The sequence below is a fragment of the Mesoplodon bidens genome (genome assembly GCF_964165515.1).
Source record: "Mesoplodon bidens genome assembly, contig: HAP1_SCAFFOLD_918, whole genome shotgun sequence".
Taxonomy (NCBI): domain Eukaryota; kingdom Metazoa; phylum Chordata; class Mammalia; order Artiodactyla; family Ziphiidae; genus Mesoplodon; species Mesoplodon bidens.
This window is the reverse complement of record NW_027671969.1, coordinates 8693-28949: the sequence shown is the minus strand read 5'-3', so window position 1 is coordinate 28949 and position 20257 is coordinate 8693. Positions and strand designations below refer to the sequence as shown.

The 20257-nt window shown below is 39.4% G+C and overlaps 1 long non-coding RNA gene across 5 annotated transcripts; it reads right to left on the bottom strand.

The window, feature by feature from the left end:
- Positions 1 to 3675: 3675 nt before the first annotated feature.
- LOC308610738 lies at positions 3676 to 19806 on the bottom strand. Of its 5 annotated transcripts, XR_014014628.1 has the most exons (4): positions 19581 to 19806; positions 19045 to 19174; positions 18708 to 18771; positions 3676 to 3726 (listed from the first exon to the last, which is right to left on the bottom strand). It is a non-coding gene; the product is annotated as an uncharacterized lncRNA (long non-coding RNA). The 5 variants fall into 5 exon arrangements; XR_014014629.1 differs by lacking the exon at positions 3676 to 3726 and having other exon boundaries at positions 17880 to 18771; XR_014014630.1 differs by lacking the exon at positions 3676 to 3726 and having other exon boundaries at positions 17880 to 18771; positions 19045 to 19118.
- Between the last annotated feature and the right edge of the window lie 451 nt (positions 19807 to 20257).

Sequence of the window (20257 nt, the reverse complement as noted above, 5' to 3'; positions counted from 1 at the left end):
AGTCAACACACGAAAATACAAGGATAAAACACATTTTCTACCATATTAACTTTTTTCATTCATTAATTCATCCTTAAGTCATTCAACACGCATCTTCTTATTGAATACTGATGAGGGGTCAAATGCTATGCTAAACACTGAGTATATAACTGCAAATGAGATGGATAGGCCCTGATTTTGATGTCACTACTATCTTTTGTCCTGCCATATAATGGGACAGCTTCATTATTCCCTTTACCTTAAGTTTTTTTTTTTTTTTTTTTTTTTGCGGTACGCGGGCCTCTCACAGTTATGGCCTCTCCTGTTGCGGAGCACAGGCTCCGGACACGCAGGCTCAGCGGCCATGGCTCACGGGCCCAGCTGCTCCACGGCATATGGGATCTTCCCAGACCGGGGCACGAACCCGTGTCCCCTGCATCGGCAGGCGGACTCTCAACCACTGCGCCACCAGGGAAGCCCTACCCTAGGTTTTTAGCACAAATTGCTAATGAAAATAAAACTGTTAGTGGAGGTTCAACATGCATAGGTAAATGAGAACAGAGAACTCCCCTTTCGCATGCCCCATTCTCCTCCTTCTAACTCCCTATGTGAACTCACTTTGTGCCAAGACCAAGAAGATGTGCCCCAGTAAGAACCAAGCTGATTTCCGCACACTGACTGGGGCTATTGCTCACTTAGAAGACTTGACGCTTAATTTTGATAAGGAACTAGAAGACCATGGAGACAACCTATAAAAATGATTTGTCTTGGGAGAAAACACTAAAAAGGGTTAATGTGCTGTTCCACATATCTAACCTCCTGGGATTAAACCACAGGCACCAAGATCACCATGTGTACTTGGCAACAATGAGCTAAAAATGAAAAAAAAAGCATCATACTGTTATTGTATTCATCTTCCCCCAAGGCACTCTCCGATAAACACCACAACCACTAAGGGAATTGAGACCAGCTTCCTTGTGGGGTAGGTTATATATGCATCTTTTTCCAAGCAGTTAAATCATATCCAGCTATCAGCACACCTTACTTAAGGTGATTGTAATGTAAGAGATTAAATGTTCCTACCTGATTGGAAACCTTCTTGTCCTCAGTTCATTGGCTATACTGGATTATTTTTCTTGGGTCAGACCTTCAGACTTCTACCAGAAATCGTTCCTTTGGGGAAACCAGGCCTTCCCAGAAACTCAGGAAACTGAAATGGAGACAGCAAGAGAGAAGGAAATTATTTGGACATATAGACCTCAATTGTTTGGTTTTAAGTAAACGTCCAAGCAAACATCTTCTAAATGGTATAATAACTTTAGGGAAATTCACGGTTTATAAGTTTGTGTACTCATAAACTGTACATATTATGATAAGAGTACAGGTTGCATTTTGTGTCTTCAACTCAAGCAAAGACTTCAAAAAAGGCCCAGTTATCCTTTGTTCATTAAGATACAAAGAGAGGGCAAAAAGGGCAAGTTTCTAAGTCTTTTTCTTTAAAATTTACTTCCTTTCTTCAGTCTTCATCAAGATCTTCAGGAAATTAACTTTACTAAAGTTAATTATTCATAAAATAAACATAGGAACCTGCAGAAGACTATTTCACAGAGACCTGTAATGTACAATATCCATTGCATACATGCACCATGAGCCTGTCTTTTCAAGCACTGGCATACACAAAACTCTGTGTGTGTGTGTGTGTGTGTGTGCACATGTGCGTCTTTTTTTGTGATGGAGCCATAGGGAGAAAATAAAGCTATTGGCTGCAATTCAGTGATGTAGAAAGATTTAAGGGTAAAGGAAAAGGCTACATCAAGCGAAGCAATAAAGTCATGAGGTTGTGCCTCCATAATAATAACAATAGCAGTCTTCTGTAACCAAGGGAGCAGGCTCCTCAAATTATAGTCACACCTGTTAGACCATCTGCCCATAAATTTCACACTATCATTAATGGAAAACAAATGGCACTGTCTCTCCTTCCCTTTATCCATTGGCCATTCTCATAAACGATTTTTCTCTTCAAGGTCATGCTCTTTCCTATCTGTTTAAAAATATTAGGATTTAGGAGGAGTGATACATAATGTGCCATGCCTTGGTACTTGTACCAGTGATGGCTCTGTAAGGAGCACCGGATTGTTAGGAGGCTATAAATTGAATTCCCCTAGAAGCAGAACCTGAGGCAATAATTTGAATGCAAACTGTTCATCTGGGTGGTGCTTCCAGAAAACTCACAAGTGGAGTGGGAATTGAGAATGGAGGCATGGAAGGAAGACAACAGAGGTGCATTGCTGAATAAATTACTCCTGCAGGGAACTGCTGCCAGTAGTTCAGGGGAGTTCTGTGAAACTCTACAGAACATGTCTCAGAGTTATCCCAAGAATCGGTGAGAAACTTGAAGTACTTATCTTCCAGTCCCCTCTGTCCTTGGTTGAAAGCTACACCCAGATACATTAACTCCTGTACATTTCTGGCCTGCCTTAAGGTGGATAATTGCAGGTGGTAGCATGAGTCTATCAGCATATAGTGGAATGATGAGTGCTGGGGAGATATGAGTGGAACAGTGAAACCATCTAATACAGTCGGGGCAGGAGATATTAATTACTGGCTTGCAAGTCCAACTGGATAACCTTAAATTCCTGGGTTAATGGTTTTACTTTGAGGTATTTAAGCATGATGTATGAGTAAAAATTTCCTCTATTAAATCAAGTTGAAGATCCTAAGTCCCTAATCGTCTGGAAAAATGTGGGTATCTTTTTAACAGATTTTTGAAAAGTAACATGATTAAGATTTCAAACTGACCATTCATTCATTCATTCATTCACTAATTCAACCAACATTTATTGAACACCTAAAGTATGCCATGGGTTAAACTAGGCACCAGTGTTACTGTTACTAAAATCATTATCGTGCCACCTAGAAGTCAATGTATTGTGACACTCAAATAAGAAAATCCATAGTTACCGTAAAAATTATTATAGAGTGCTATAGGAGGACACGGTAAGACCTTAATGCACGCTGTGGAGAGTAGTATATGGGGGATATCAGTAGGGCTTCCTGTAGAAGGCAATTGAAATGGATATGTAACACGAAAGAAGGGTGAATTTTTGAGGAAAAGAGAAGATAAATTCATGTTTGCCAGAAAATGAATGGTTAAGGATCAGTCCAGAAAGGAGTTCCATTCATAATCAGTATAAGAAATGCTCACTGGGGCTTCCCTGGTGGCGCAGTGGTTGAGAGTCCACCTGCCGATGCAGGGGACACGGGTTCGTGCCCCGGTCTGGGAAGATCCCACATGCCACAGAGCGGCTGGGCCCGTGAGCCACGGCCGCTGAGCCTGCGTGTCCGGAGCCTGTGCTCCGCAATGGGAGAGGCCCCAACAGTGAGAGGCCCGCGTACCGCAAAAAAAAAAAAAAAAAGAAATGCTCACTGGAGTGTAAGAAAAGAAGACAATGGAGAGGGTGGTAGAAGCCAGACCATGAATGGTCCATGCATGTACACTAAGTGCTACGGTCTAGTCTTTGTGTTCCCCTCCAAATGTATACGTTGCAATCTTAATTTCCGGAGGTGATAGTATTAGCAGGTGGGGCCTTTGGGAAATGATTACGGTATTAGTGCTCTTACACAGGAGACCCCACAGAGCTCCTGAAGCTCTTCTGCCGTGTGAGGTTGCAGTGAGAAGTCTGGAACTCAAGAGGGCCCTCATCTGACCGTACTGCCACCCTATTCTTGCACTTGCAGCCTCCAGAACTGTGAGAAAAAAATGCCTGTTGTTTATGAGCCACCCAACCTGCAGTATAATCTTACAGCAGCCCAAAAGGACAAAGAGAGTTTGGATGTGAGATTTTACTCCCAGAAAGATGGGAATCCACTGAAGGATTTTAACTGGTAACTTAGAAGGGAGACAAGTTTCATAACACAATCAGGTATTTTTATAAGAAACATTTGTTTCATTTTCAGAACGATCACTCTGGAAATACTGTGACTAGATTTTTGGAGAAGGGTGACGGCAGTCCCGGATATAGAAAGATGAGTTAGTAATCCATTAATGTAAGTCAAACAGGAAAGTGGAGATAAAAGTGTGAATTTGTGGCTGAGCGTTCTTTTCTGTGAGCACTTGAAAAATGTTATGTCAATGCTTCTGACTCCAGAGTTTTAGACAAGAAATATGCTGTCGTTGGAATTGGTGTTTCTCAATAAGTGATGCATTGTTTCTGCCTGTCCACTTGCGAGATTTTTTTTGTCTCCACTTTTCAGAAGTTTAATTATGATGCGTCTTGGCAAGGATATCTTTGCGTTTTTCCTCTTTGGGTTTGTTCAGATTCTTGAATTTGTGTTTATGTCTTCTAAAAAACTGGGAACTTTTTAGTCATGATTTCTTTGAATACTTTGTCAGTCCTACTTGCTCTCTTTTTTCATTCTGGAACTTTGATGATATGAATGTTAGTGCTTTTGTTACTGTTTACACGTTCTTGAGATCCTGTTCTTTCTCCCATCTCTACCCCTCAGTCTATTTTTCTCTGTACATATGGTACATTGTACTGATCTCTTCTAAGTTCATGATTCTATGCTTTGTAATCTCCACTCTACTCTTGAGCAAAGTTTTTTCATGGTTTTATTTTTCAGTTCTACTGTTCTCATTTGTTTTTATTGTTATAACTTCTAGTTTTTTTTTTTTTTTTTTTTTTTTTTTTTTTTTTTTTTTTTTGTGGTATGCGGGCCTCTCACCGTTGTGGCCTCTCCCGTTGCGGAGCACAGGCTCCGGACGCGCAGGCTCAGCGGCCATGGCTCACGGGCCCAGCCGCTCCGCGGCACGCGGGATCCTCCCGGACCGGGGCACGAACCCGTGTCCCCTGCATCGGCAGGCGGACTCTCAACCACTGCGCCACCAGGGAGGCCCTAACTTCTAGTTTTTTGTTTACATTTTCTATTTTTCCCATTTCTGTCAAGGAACGCATAATTGCTAATTGAAGCATTTAAGTGACAGCTTATTAAAATCCTGGTCTGATCATTTCAATAGATGTTTTATCTCAGTGTTGGTGTATGTTTATTGTCTTTTCTCATTTATTCTGTGATTTCCTGGTTCTTGGTGTCATGAGTATTTTTCCATTGTATTCTAAACATTGGGAGTTATTATATGACTCTGTATCCCATTTAATTTTATTATTACTTTTTAGAAGGAAGTCATCCTATTTGAGGCGTAGTATGAGGACTGGGGGGTGACGTACAGATTTCCATTGGGCCCTACTGACAATACCCCAGCAAAAGTGGGCACTTACATTGTCTCACTGCAGAGAGATCAAGTAGAAGTTCAGCTAGCCTATGGCCCTTCTGACACCTTCCCCCCAAAAGTGGGAACATTAATATCATTGTGTTGCCTTTTAGTAGGAGTGGAAGTTCATCTCCCCAGTAGTTTTCTTGACACCAGGGGAGGGGAGAAGTGAAGTGTTTGCTGTCCTTCCTCCCACTTCATTCCTTCTTGTTGATGCCGGGTGTGGGTAGAGGGTCAGGTACCTGCTGGCCCCACTGACACCAGGGTAAGAGGAAGAGAAGTGCCAATTAGCCCTGCTTGTGCCATCTCATTCTGTCTTACTGCCTCAGGATGGTTATGGGGATTCAGCACCCCAGTGGGTCTCACTGACATCATGTGTTGGGGGTTAGTGGGGTGCCTACTCCCTCCAATCTGTAACACCCTATTCTTATTGATGTCAGGGAGAGATGGAGGCTAAGTCCCACCAGTGGACCCCACGACTGTGTGAGGGCAGCCCAGTGTTAACTAGCCTGTCAGGCACCACCTTTTAAAGTCTGTTTGCTCATGGAAAGGGTTGGAGGCTCAGCTCACCACTGGACCACACTGAAACAACCCTGGTGGGGAATCAGAGCGCTGGCTCTTCTGGAGGGCAGGAGTGGGGTGGTGTGGAAGATCAAATCCTACCTTGGCCCAACTGAAACAACAGGACATAGGGGATGGGTGCAATATTCCACTGGCACTTGGCTCGAGTAGTGTGTATATTCCACTGGCACTTGGCTCGAGTGGTGTGTATATTATTGCCCAAATGGTCTTCTGTCTTTAGCAACCCCTTTCCTCATACTTTGGCTAGGGGGAACAGGGTTTTGTAGGGTTTTTTTTTGAAGCTTTTTTGTCTGTTGTTCTGTTGGTGGTTATTGATTGGGGGTCCTGTAATACCCTCTCCAGGATGTATGGGAAGCAACAGGAAACACAGGGGACTCATCACCATGTCATTCCTCAAGTCCCAAAGTCCTTAGTTAAGTCTGCCTTCTCATTTCCACCTTTCAGAGTCTTCCTATGTTTGTTTGTTGTTATGTTCAGGGTTTTAGTTTTAAGTGGGAGAACCTGGGAGAAATGGGCTACTTCATCTTCTTGGAAGCAGAGGTCTGGAGGCCTTTTGATGTTAAAAAGTACTGCTGACTGTAAATTAAAATTTGATGATATACACCTTGCCCTTTAAGAATTATTTTGCTAGATGATGTGGCTTCCCAAAGTTGCTACAATTTGATTTTCATACTTCTAAAAGCCAAGTGTTTTGCTGGAGTTGAAATTTAAAGATAAGCAAGAGATGAGGCTAAGATGATCTATGTGGTAACAGATTAAAGTTGGAAACATCAATATACATTCATGTTTAGCTTAATATTGCTTCATATTACCTTAATACACATGGTCATGTAGAGAGATACTTAGAGATATGTGCATATACATGGGTAATGTACACACATATTATCTCTTTGCTCTGTCAGCTGAGAAGATCTAGAAGCAATGACATCCTAGCAGCAATTAGCACACCCCACACCCAGATCCTGCTGTCTAATACCGTTCTCCACTAAAAAGACCTAGTTATCCTTGAAGAAATAGCTGATTCTAGGACTGGGGCAGTAAATATAAAAGGTTTATATACAAGACCATCTTATAGTGTCAGAAAGTAAGGAAGTTCCAAAAAAAAATATATAGGATGGGGATACCTCAGAGTGGCACAAGAGCCAACTGAAAAGAGTTCACAAGGGTCAGGACTAGAGCAATTTGAGGAACAAAGTAACTAAAGTAGAATTCGATTATAACTCAAAGTATAAAATAAAAATCCATGAGTTCTTCTGATATAAATAAATAATTGGATACATAAACGCAGGAGAATAGATAAATCTCCAGTGCAAAGGAATTCCAAATAGTTTATGTAGTACTCCATCTTAAGCATAACTCCCTATTCCTTAGTTGTGAGCTGAGCATATTGACTTCCTTCCAAAAAAGTACAGTATGAAAAAGGGAAAACAGTAATCTTACAATGGAGAAACCTGAAAAACACTACCTCAGCCTGGTGATCAAGGTCCACCTCAGCATTCATAATGCATATTGATACTTTGTACACTTGATGTGATCTGACAAAATAACCCTTCTACTCTGTGGTCTTCCTCCCCAAAACACATAATCCCAATATTATCATGAAAAATGCATCAAACAAATTCTAGTAGTAGGCATCCTACAAAAGCCTAACTACTCAAAATTGTCAAGGTCATCCAAGGAAAATCTGAGAAGCTATCAAACCCAAGAGGAGCCTAAGGAAACACGGCAACTAAATGTAATGTGATGTTTTGGATGAAATCCTGGAATAGAAAAAGGACATTAGGTAAAAACTAAGGAACTGGACTAATGTATGGGCTATAGTAAATGATAATGTATCATTATTTGTTAATTGATTGTAACAATGTAACATACTAATGTAAGTGGATCATCATAGAGGGAAATGGGTATAGTGTATATGGAAACACTTTATACTATCTTCTCAATTTTTCTGTACAATTAAAACACTTCTAAAAAATAAAGTCTATAAAAACGGCTGTGTTTTCTTGTTTTATGATTATGTGCCTGTATTTCCTAATAAATACGTAAATTTGATTAACCTTCCTTGATACTGATATTACAGAAAATACTAAGTAACTCTGAAAGAATTTGTAACTCCAATTCAACAAGCAATAATTCTTGGTATAAACTTTTTGGAAGAACCCACTGAATAAATCAAAGCAAATTGTCTTTAAAGGCTGAATTTCTTTTCAGTGTTTAATCTTTCATATGATTAATGCATACCACAAGCATGATTCTGTTTCAAAGAGCAGAAAATGTTGATTGTAGGCAATGACTAAAGTACAGTGAAATATTAATGCCTGATGCTATAACAACTTTAATGTATTTTATGTTTTCAAAATGATGAATTGTTTTTTCAGTTGATAAAGTATTCACTTTTATACATTTCCTACCCACCTTTTCCCAAAACACCCACAAGGAAATGATACTATCATCTGATATTAGGTTCATCAATTTAAATTGGAGTTTTTGGTAGCTGTGGTTGCCAATGGTACTGGAATGTGTGATACTTTTACAGATCCTATCCATGGCAAAATCTGATCTTCACAAGGTAAATCACAGTAGGTGCCTAAAGCCAAATGACATATAGCTTTGTAGCTAGATTACCAAGCATTTTACTTAGAGGCACAATAGGATGTAGAAAAGGCCATTTCTCTTTCTGTCTTTTTCTGCTCAAAGATCACTCACCATCTTCCTTTTTATCAGCCATTTCAGAAGTTTTCCACAAATTTAGACTATATAATGTCACTTAATGTGAATGTAGCTCAACATTCTGTTTTAGTACAGTTAATCTCACATTATTTTATTGGTGCTAAATATGTTAATCATCAGCAAATTTTTGTACTTAACTTTTTTTTTTGATGTGGACCACTTTTTAAAGTCTTTATTGAATTTGTTACAATACTGCTTCTGTTTTATGTTTTGGATTTTTGGCTGTGAGGCATGTGGGACCATAGCTCCCCGACTAGAGATTGAACCCACACTCACTGCATTGGAAGGCGAAGTCTTAACCACTGGACCGCCAGGGAAGTCCCTGTACTTAACTTTTAAAAATAATTAAAATAAGCTATTCAACACATTTCCCCTTAAAAAAAAAAAAGTAATTCTCCTTAGGCTGGCCCTGGGCACATACGTGACTTTGCCATTTTTTCCATGGACTATTTTCTTATCTGTTCAACTGTGTCACATCTGTTCTACCTTCTCAAAAAGAAACATTTAAAAATTCATCTACGCACGCATGCATTCACACATTTATTAAATAAATCGATTGAACACCTACATACAGCACAGAAAAAAAGGCAGAAAACTAATCTGGGTTGCACAGAAAGTAATGAACTCAGTTACAATTTTTGGTGAACACAGGTGTTACTCAATCTACTGGAAATTACATTTCATTATGGGGACTCACAGACTCAAGGAAAATCAAGACCTAAATAATAATAAAGTAATAAAAGCACTAGCCATTTACTGAGTGCCTGCTTGTACCTGACTCTGAAACTCTAAAATCATTACGGATGTTTTGAGCATTGTCGGATATAATTGTAATCTCCATTTTACAGATGAAAATAACAAGGTTAAGAGATATTAGGTTACTTGCCTAAAGTGAGGTGGCCCAGAAACTACAGAACTAGAAATTGAACCTTAGACTTCATAATGCCAAAGTCTGTGCTTTTAATCACAATGTGTGTGTGTGTGTGTATGAGAGAGAGAGAGAGAGAGAGAGAGAGAGAGAGAATGTGTTTAATAGAGAACTTCTGAGAAATGGCAAGAAAACTGCCAGGTATCCATAAAACAATAATTTAGGAGATTCCTACTATACAAGTAATTGTTAATCATATGGCTGAACTAAGGATCTCTCACTTTTGAACCAAGAAATCAAAAGCTTCCAGAAGTTGAGTCTAAATTTTACACTTACATAAGATACTTCATACAGAATGCTAAAGTATAATAACTAAAGAGCTCTGAAAATACTGGAAGCATTCATATTAGTATGATTTCATAATGTGGATAATAGAGGATTTAAGAAATTGGCAGAGGCAACTGCAGACTCATTTGTTATCATTTCTGTAAATAAAATGAGAAAAACGAAAAAAGAATGGCTGGCAATTTTAGGTAGTTTGCTTAATCTCCATACTAGGAAAGACTAAGCAAAAAAAAAAAAAAAATTCTCAAAATCTTATTTTTTGAAAGTACCTACAAGTGTATATGGTCTTTTTATACCAAAAAACTTGGAATTATGAACTGTCAAATAAGTCTAATCTTCTCTGATGATAAAATTGCTGACTTTATTTGAAACTATGAAATGAAAAATGAGGTAATAATCAGAAATTCTTAAGAAAAGGAGTAGAAAAAATATAATTATAAGAGTTATGTTAAAAAATATTTTGAAACAAACATAAAATCCCCATTACTGGTACAGAGCTTTTAAAACTTTACTTTGGTTTTAAGTTTTAATAAATATGTTTACATAATTACTGTCATAAGGAAGACACAAATTTAGGTCAGCTTTCTTCATTCTTTCTTTATTAAGCATTATTCTATTTTGCTCCATCATCTTGTAATTATAATATAGTAACTGTGTAATTTTCTACTAAGTGGATATAATTTCCTAAACTGTTTTCCTACTGTTAACAATTAAAGGTGTTTCCAATTTTTTGTTATTACAAATGACATAACAATGAGCATCTTTATATAATAATTTTCTGGATTATAAATTATTTATTGGCATAAGCTTCCAGAATTAGAATTAATGTGTAAAAAGCTATTAACATTTTTATCTTGCTAGACATTGCCAAATTACTTGTCAAAAGATGGAACCAAATTATATTGCAAGAAACTTTGCCAACAGAAGACATTATATATAATTTTCGATTTTGCTAAATTAATAAGTTGGAAACCTATGTTCCATTTCTTTGAATTCTTTGATAACAGAGTGCTGCTGGAGGCTGGGAGGGCGGCCATGTCCGGGAAGGCTCCCCAGAATTGGAGCGGGGAAGTGGAAAAAAATACTAATTGTATTTTCCCTCGATTGTTATCTCTCACTCTTTTCTGCCTCTGTGTAACTTATATCCAGGTAGCTGGAGAAAAATCATGTGGCAGGGCAAATTGGTATTCCAATAAATTAATAATCACCAACTTCAAATGGATTTTCAAGACTGGAAATACTGCTCTGACTTACAGTACGTTCTTTCTAATTCTCCTTAAGGACTATTTTTTGAGAAGCTTTACCTGCCCTCCTCAAATGTCCCTCCATCCTCTCTACTTCCTTCATTCTGAGCTGGTGAGGTGCTTCATAGCTCATTAAGAACTCAGAAGTCAGTAAATAGTCCACTGCCAAATCCATTAATTCATTAGCATTTGCGTTGATCTTTGTATTCCCTTTTACTACACGAGTGAAAGTTAAAAGGCCATGTGCGCTACAGATAGCATTTCATTTTCTCTCATCTTCTCAAGTACTTCACAGCACTGCATTTTCTACAACCCATCTAACTCCTTATGAATGATTCTTGCCAAAATTCAACCTCATTCTAGACTAGTAACTCCAACTTAAAATGTTAAAAACTATACGTGTAACATGAAAGCCTCCCTCCTCCCCTAATCCCTGCATATCTTCTTTAGCCAATTCCTGTCTGAACTTTTCAAAATTGTTATCTTCATATACTGTTTCCATGTCCTCACGTCCCATTTACTCTAGAATTTACATCCATCTGACTTCTCTCACCGTAAGCTCTTTGCCCACTGTCCTGAAATTTTACTTATGAAGGTCACCAGCGATCTCCATGTCAGTATAGCCAATGAATAGTTTTTGTCCTATTTCTAGGCTTTTTCCTTCTTTACAAAAGAAAAAGAAAAACAAAAACCGTTTTTTTTTCTTCTATGCTTTTACACTCTCATCATCTTCTGTCTTGGTATATTTTACTGGCTTTCTGTATTTAATCAGATTTCTAATATTCTATTAGTTTCCTTTATCTTCAGTGGAATAAACCACTATATGAAGGATTATTCTCAACAGTTAGTTCTCATAATAACAGTACTAGTAGCAGCAGTCAATACTCTATAAAGCTTATCATGTGCCAGACACTATTCTAAGACACTGTTTAAATACATATATATATATACACACACACACATATATATATATATATGAGGTTTTCCTCCTCATAGGCCTATGAAATAAGCCTATTATTATACCCATGTTACAAATGAGAAAACTGAGGCAATGAAAGGCCAAGGTCACATGATCAGTACTTGGTGGAGCCCCACCTAAGTTAATGCTGGGTTAATGCTGGACAAGTTAAATAATGTCTCACAGATTGGCCTTAAATGTGAGCAACATTTAATTAATGACTTGTGAAGTATCAGAAAAAAATGGAACATTTTAAATTGAATGGGAACTACTAAGTCATGTATCAGTAACTAAGAATAATTCTTATTGAATGAAATTATTTTTCATTATTCTTTTGAAAGAAGAATATTCTTGTGTTAGTGTTTTACAGTTTTCTTCCATTCACATATTTATTCATTTATTAGACACACATTTCCTACACACCTTCTATGTGCCAGTGTCTGCTGCAAGCCTTGGAAGATTCAGTGGTGAGCAAAAAATTACAAAGTCCTTGCTTGCTCTTAAGCAAATGTCCAGTGGTGGAGGAAGACAGAGTCAACATGTAAATAAATTTTGTACAGCGACAGAAATACGACTGGACAATGGGACGGAGAGGCAGTGAGGAGGCAGGTCTCTTTGGTCAAGATAGTAGTGGTGGCGTTTGAACCGAGGCCTTAGTGATCAGAGGGAAATTGGTCTGGGTAGAAGGATTAGCCAATCTAAAGCTGGGAGAGCAAGAAGTAGAGCTTGTTGCATCTGAGGGACTGAAAAAGATAACTGTGCCTCGAACCCCATGAAGGTCAGGGAAAGATGTAGTAAGTGACCAGACCACATGGTCCCTGTGAGCCTGGCTAAGTAGTTGAAATTTTAATCTCTTTACAATAGACAGCCTTTAGAGGTTAGAAGCAGTGCAATAATAGCATCTGATTTGTGCTTTTTAAAAGACTACTTTGACTGTTGAGTGTCCTACAAAAGCAAACTACTTGTGTCTCTATGAAGTGCAGATAGTAAATTTTAAAAAGCCCAATGAGCTCATAAGTAGTTGGTTTACTAACTGTAATCATTTCTCTTAACTAGACTTCATTAATATAAGCTTGGTGACCTTGGGGTCCTGGGGCATATTAGATTAGGGAAACCCAACTATTTTCAAATAGTGATTTGGAAAATTCTCGAAATTGTTGGGGTTCAGGAAGATTATTTTATTGCTGGGCCTGGATGGGAAGTTTAGAATAAGAAAAGAAAGTATGATGGCTGGCTTCCATCTATTCTCCCTTTCTGTGGGAGAAATGATGGTGGGGTGACTACTTTGCTGTTGACCCAATGCTTAAATTTCAGAGCTCGTTCAATCCAGTAAATATTTGCTGAACAACTATTATATGTTAGGCACCTTGCTGAACCTGGGAATACAGAGAATAATTAATAATAAAAGCAGGTATTCCTAATAAGAGACAGGCACTGTGCTAATGCTTAACATGCACCATCTCAAGTTAGATTAATTTACACACTGACCATATAGGGTAGATGCATTTATTATACCATTTTCCGGGTGAGAAATCTAATCCGTTTAAGGGGCTTAAGTTACTTCTCCAAGGTTACACAGCTAGTTAGGGGCATAGGCAGTATTTGGACTCAGGTCTGGTATCAGCACCAATTCTCTTAGCCATTATGCTCTATAAGGACCTTACTTGAGAAGTTCAGGATTATCCATATATGGGTACAACCAACCCTAAGACCATCTGGCAAAACTGGCTGCTTGAGAAGTCCTGGATTTATGTAAGATGCTCTTGGAATGGAGAAGATCGTGAAGGAGGGTCCCCAAAACACACTCTCTATACTAAGGGGTAACAAGAGAGAATTAGCCTACAGCAGTATGATATTGAGGACCAAGAAACAGTGTTTCTCTCTTTTGTGAATAGTTATTAAATTATTTCTACTTCAAAATATCAGAAAGAAATCACAGTACTATGGACAGTTTGTGGAGCCACCCTATCTTAGCGTGAATCCTGGCAGGTGTAGAGTTCATAGTATGACTCTGGCACCTAAGTGTAGTTAAGTAAGCTTTCATTTTTCTTTAGCCTTAAAGCAAAGTAGCTTTCTGATAGGTATAATTTAGGAAAGTCTTCAAAGAAAATATTTGAAGTCCACTATCTCAGAGAAAAGCAATTTTGCAAAAGATCTATCAGCAAAAGCAAGGCCAAACACACTAATTATTTAGTGAGACTTGTATTGTTATATCATTGCTCATGTTGTTTCTTTATGCATTTACCTGGAAGAAGGTTTTTAATGTTCAACAATTCTCAAAGAGATAAAGACCCACACTGATGTGTCAGAAGGAGCTTTGCCCCGGAATTAGATCAGTTTAGGTTTGGCTACTTACTAGAATTAGGTAACATTCTTAATCTTTCTGAGCCTGTTTCCTATCTGCAAATAGGGATAACACTATCTATTACAGAGGGATGGGGTTAAATTAAATGACACATGTAAATGAAATATATCCTTCCAGACTAACATACCTAGTAAATGTTAAGTGATCTGCAAATATTCTGCTTTCTTGAAATGGATGAAACCTGTTATCATGTTCTTAACCAATGGTCTAAATATCAAGACAATATTTAGTTAAAAGTTATATTTGTTCTTTCACTGTCCATCTGCATTTTAACATATTCTAACATATTCTCCTTGATCAATTGTGTCAATATTAGTAACATTTGTCATTTAAGCTATTACTGTTCATATGTTTAAAATATTTCAACATGATATAAGTCATTACTCAAAGGGATGCCTAGCTGGCTTTGTCAAAGATTTATTTGAAGTAAAAATAAAAGACACAATTTTCATTTTTACCTAGTTTTATTGAACAGTGTATTCATTAACTGTATGAACTTTCTGGCCAACCCAATACAGTAGCCAAGACATGGAAACATCCTCAGTGTTTTTTTGTGTATGAATGGATGAAGACAATGGGGTGCATACAACCTACTATTATTCAGCCATGATAAAGAAGGAAATCTGGCTATTTGTCACCACATGGGTGGATTTAGGAGGCATTATGCTAAATGAAATGTCAGACAGAGAAAGATAAATACTTTAGGATCTCATATGTGAAATCTAAAGTACTGAACTCATGATAGAAAGGATGGAATGATGGTTGCCAGAGCTGGGGGTTGGAGGTGAGGAAAATGAGTGAAGATGATCAAAAGATAAAAACTTCTAGTTATAAGATAAGTGAGTAATGGTGATGTCATGTACAGCTTGGTCACTACAGTTAACAATACCGTATTTTACGTTTGAATGTTTCTAAGAGAGTAGATCTTGAAAGTTCTCATCACAAAAATAAAATTTGTAATTATGTGAATTAAGGTTAACTAAACTTACTGTGGTTGTCATTTCACACTATATATATATATATATATATATATATCAATCATCACATTGTACACCTTGGACAGATAGAATATTATATATCAATTCAATCTCAATAAAACTGGAAAAATCTCATTTATATTTTAGCATAAATATATCAAATTGGGTTTCTTGACAAGATTAATAACTATAGATAAAAGGAAGTAAGATATTGTTGTTGCTGTTGTTTGCTTTTCCAGAGTGCAAAACACTAAAAAGGGGGGAGGTGAGTATGGGCTTGCAAATACTGCTTCATAGGCCCTGATGCTGTGATACAGACATTTAGTCCAGATCTGAAAGAGAACTTGAGTCATTTCAACCAATCTGCAAAACAGTCGTGTTCAAACGTGAAGAGATGAAGAGATATCAGTAAATTCTTTTTCACACTGCAAGAAATCTGCCTTCAGCTTTCAGCAAAACCTCAGTTTTGGGGTTATGAGGGTAACAGTTCTTAAGCAAGCAGTACAATGCTTCCACCAGTGCTTTCTCCCTACGATGAATAAGTTTTCAGTCTCCCCACCAGTGCTCATCCCTTCTCCCCTTAATGTCTTGGCCAAAATTCAACCATCAGCCCAGAAAACTCTTTCCCAGTTTCATTGCCTGTACGTGACCACGTTATTTCAATCACCTTGGCAACATTTATATTACCTACTTCCTAAGGTAGGTATTATATATATGAGATTTTAAATAAAAGAATGCCTGTAAAGTACTTAATGGTCAACTCCTAGCACAATATGAATATTCCATAACTGCTGACTAGCATTATTATTATATCATTTACATTAAAACTGATCTGTACTTTCTTTCACACACCCATGTTCTTTGTCCCCAACTGGGGTAAAGGAAATAAATGAACATTTATTGATTATCTACAGTAAGAGTATAGAATGCAGTGTAGGCTACAGAATTAGGGGTGTTCAAGACTGAAACTGACCTGGATTTGAATTCCAGACCTCTCACTTACTTAGACTTTACGACGCCTCAGTTCCCTTACTGATAATTAGAGGTAATAGACATTTCAGGCACCACGGTAAGGATTAAAAATATTATAATGTTTGGATCCAGAAAGGGCATTCATTACCTCATTTAATGTACACTGTTAGATAATCTGATTGAGTTTTGAGAATCTGATAACGGCTCTGCATCCTTTTGCTAAAAATAATTAGATAGGTAGATAACTATTCATAGCATTTTGCATAGAATTCCAGGGCTTTGCTAATACGAAAATCAATCAAAGGCTTTAGTTGGCACAAAGAACTCAGAGAAATTGTTATGGGGCAAGAATTAGAATTCTTCTTGAAATACAGACTATCATCCTGGAGAAGAAAGGACAACATTTTAATGTGGTTAAATTTGGGTCAAAACTATGCACTTCCTTAATGGTGTTTCTACCAGCTCTTGATTTGACTGGGATTGAAATTTCTGACATTACTGTCCCCATCACAGACTTGAAAACCTGGCAGACAATCAAGTGCAACCTACAGTTAAAGGTCGCTCATCTAAAAAAATGGGTATGTTACTACCATTCTGACAAGAGCGTTATGAAGATTAAGAAGCAGCACAAATAAACTCTCCTAACACCTGACAGCCAAGTAATACATCTTTCAGCTCTTTCAATTCTTTTTCCTGCTTACCTGACTTATTTCCTTCCCTGCTCTGAGTTCTCACTGTGTTTCATGTCCCACAATGCTGAAGTCATTGTAATGCTTTTACTCAGGAATCTCATTTAACATTTAGCATAGTAAATAAGAAAGCCTAAGAAGTGACTGAGGTAAACTGTCATTATTGCATCATTCTGATAACCTGATTTGTCCAGAAATGTAACTATGTGATTCTCCTTTACTTCCAGTTGCTCACCATTCATGGGCACAAATTGAGTGTATATCAGATATATTAAATTCCTGGAAAATTATCTGTGGTGTGATTTGGGGTTCTATTTGTGTACTACAGCTTTCCTAAAACTAAACTATTATCATTTCTACCCCTCTTCTGTCTGAAAATCCTCAAAACATAAGTTCTAATTAATAGTTATACTAGTTGGCATTATAGTCATTCTTTTTTGCTTTTTCTCTGATTGTAAGTCTCTTCTGACTCTTAAGTCAATCAAATGGGTTCTCTACATTTGAGGAAGCTCAAAGAGGAAAATAGGATGAGTAGGGTAAGAAGACATTCACACATAGAATTAGTGGAAGCCTTACCAGTAACAAAACTAGTGAAATTAGAGCTAATTAATTAGCAGCCAGGAAAATTTCATTATGTGTTGTCATTAACTGGTCAACTAGGGTAACTAGGCTTACACACAATAGAAAGAAAGAGTAGAAAATCTATTGTTTCTGCCAGCTTCTCCTGCTCGTTATCAGCTCAATTTTCTCCTAGTTTATGAAACAATAACAGTTTGGTATTAGAATTTAAGTGCCATCAATATAAGATATGGAGATATGTGAAGCCTACTCCACTTTCTTTGTAAACTAGTACTATAGCATCATAAATTCCACATTAGAATGATTCAGTTGAAAGACAAAATTCATGCAGAGTACACTATTTGTTTAAACTTCAAAAAAATCAAAAAAGATTGCTATATCTTGTTAGATATGTTATGATCCCAAAGATATGTTATGAATCCCAAAGCCAGCCAGGCTATCCCTCTGCATTTCTTTGTCCTAACACAGGCTTTTGTCCACCAGCATCCCCGTCGGCCCCTATACAGAAGAGAACACCGTCTGTTCATCAAGAGCCCCACGCCGCAGACACACGGCGCGGAGTTAGAGCTCAACGATGAAGCTGGAGGAGAGGCAGGGATCTCCCAGTTGTGTCCGGCCTGGTGGGATTTTAGAGAAGCTATTTCTTTAGGAAGCGTCCCTTTCTTCAGACAGACTGGGGCATTTCCAGTGGCTGGCCACAGTGCCCCGAAAAGGTGGACTCAGATGGACTTGGGCATCAAGGAAGGTTCTGTGCGGGGCTCACGGGCTGTTCTTCCATGTTTCGAACATACAAATCAAGTTGGGGGCAGGCCACCACTAGTGCAGGGCCGACCAGAAGGCACGTTCAACAAAGTTTCCCCTCCCTAACCCCTGCAGCCCCTTCTAACAAAAGGAAGACCAAAAGGAAGATGTCCAGGGAAGCCTCATCTAAAAGGTGGAGGAGCAACATTCCTCGGTGCAAGTGTCCTGGCCGTGGCTGCAGTGGGAGGACCACACCATGCCACCCCCTGGCTGGGTGTCATGATGAAATTTGGACATTATACCAGAAGCCAAAGGGTCACTCCACCAAACCCTTAAGAAAAGGATGAGGGACGAAGCATGTGTGCCCTCGAAGCCCCAATCTTCTGGTGCTCCAGTCTTCAAAACTTACACAAGCTGCCTCTTACATGTCTCCTTTAGTTGTCACCTTGGGACAAGGACCTCTGAGCACCTGACTGAGGAAACAGAAAGGCCGCTGCCACAATCATCCTACTGAGCCCTCTCCCCTCCCCTCAAAAAGGGCCAGCAGCCCCCTTCCCTTGAAAGGGCTTTTCTTTAGAAAGGGCGGCCTGGACTTAGCATGAGAGGGGAATGCAGTTTAGAGACACCTGGGACCACGGGGTGCTTTCAAAGCCTCTCCCCGCCCTTCCAGGTCTTGTCTGGTGGGGTTTTCAATATTAGCGCCGCACAGATAAATAACACCCAGTGTCAGGATGAAGTGTTCTTACGTGCACAGGGTCAGATGGAGGGTTGAGGCCCCGAGCGTGGTCCAGTGTCACGGGAGTGGGGGCGGGGCGGGGGGCTGGCCGTGAAGAAACAAGAGGAGGAGGGGCAAGGCTCAGTACTGGATCCTGCTGACTACACACACACCCACACACACACTTATAATCTTTAGCTGCCCCATGAACTTTTTGTGAACTGTTTAAAACTGGAGGTCTGTTGAACAAACAGCGGCGCCACTGCCAGCCATAATTTCATTGCAACGAGCTAAAGACTCTTAACTCTTCAGGTTCCAGGCCAAAGATGGACCTGAGCGGAAAGGGCCAAGGAGCCGGGGGCCCTGCCTGGCGTGAGGCCCTTCTCCAGAATGACAGCCCAAATCCTGGGCAGGAACACCCTCATCCTGGGCAAAGGCCGTACTGCGTACACCCCACCATCACTGAGAAACGGGCCCACCCCCCATCTCTCTGGGATGTAGAACTAACTAAGGGGATCTTGGGCACAAGGGACACACAGATAGGGTCAGAGACACCGCCACGCTCACCCCATTCCTCTTCTAGAAGCGGCTATTGAAATAGTTGGGGGTCTTTCTTACTTTCTTCTTCTTCTTTTTTTAACCTCCAAGGAAAAGTTCTTCAAAAGTGACTTCCCTCACCCTTGGCTGTGGGTCATGCTGCAGGGGGCAAATGACGTGATTTAGATGACAGACAGAGCAGGCGCTTTGCTGCTGTATATAAGAGGCTCATCTGCCCTTATTTCTCAACGACCCCCCCCCCTTTTCTTCCACAGGTGGGTGATGCTTCTGGAAGTGCCAAGATGTGTGAAGTCCATGAAAAGCACTTTACAAGCACCAACCTGTTTCCAGTGGGAGCTGCTAAGCTACACCTTGGCTCTGGGTTTTAACCCTTTTTTCCAGCAGTGGAGAGAAGGGGGCAAGGATGTGGGATAGGGATGAAGAGGGAAGGTGGCCAAGAGAAGGGGTCAGCCGGGGAGACGGAGGAGGGTCTGGTTTCTGAAGAACAGACCAGGAATTGTGGTGGCTGCCCGCTGAACACCCAGTTCTGGGAGAGACCCGGCTTGCAAAACGCAGACTCGCCGCGTGGTCTCCGGCTTTCGGTCTGGCCCTAGGGGCAAGCACAGGAGAGCTTGAGTCTCCCTCGACAGACTTGGGCAGTCATCTGGTCCGGGAGCCAAGAGTTATGATTAGCATCCGAGCTTGGC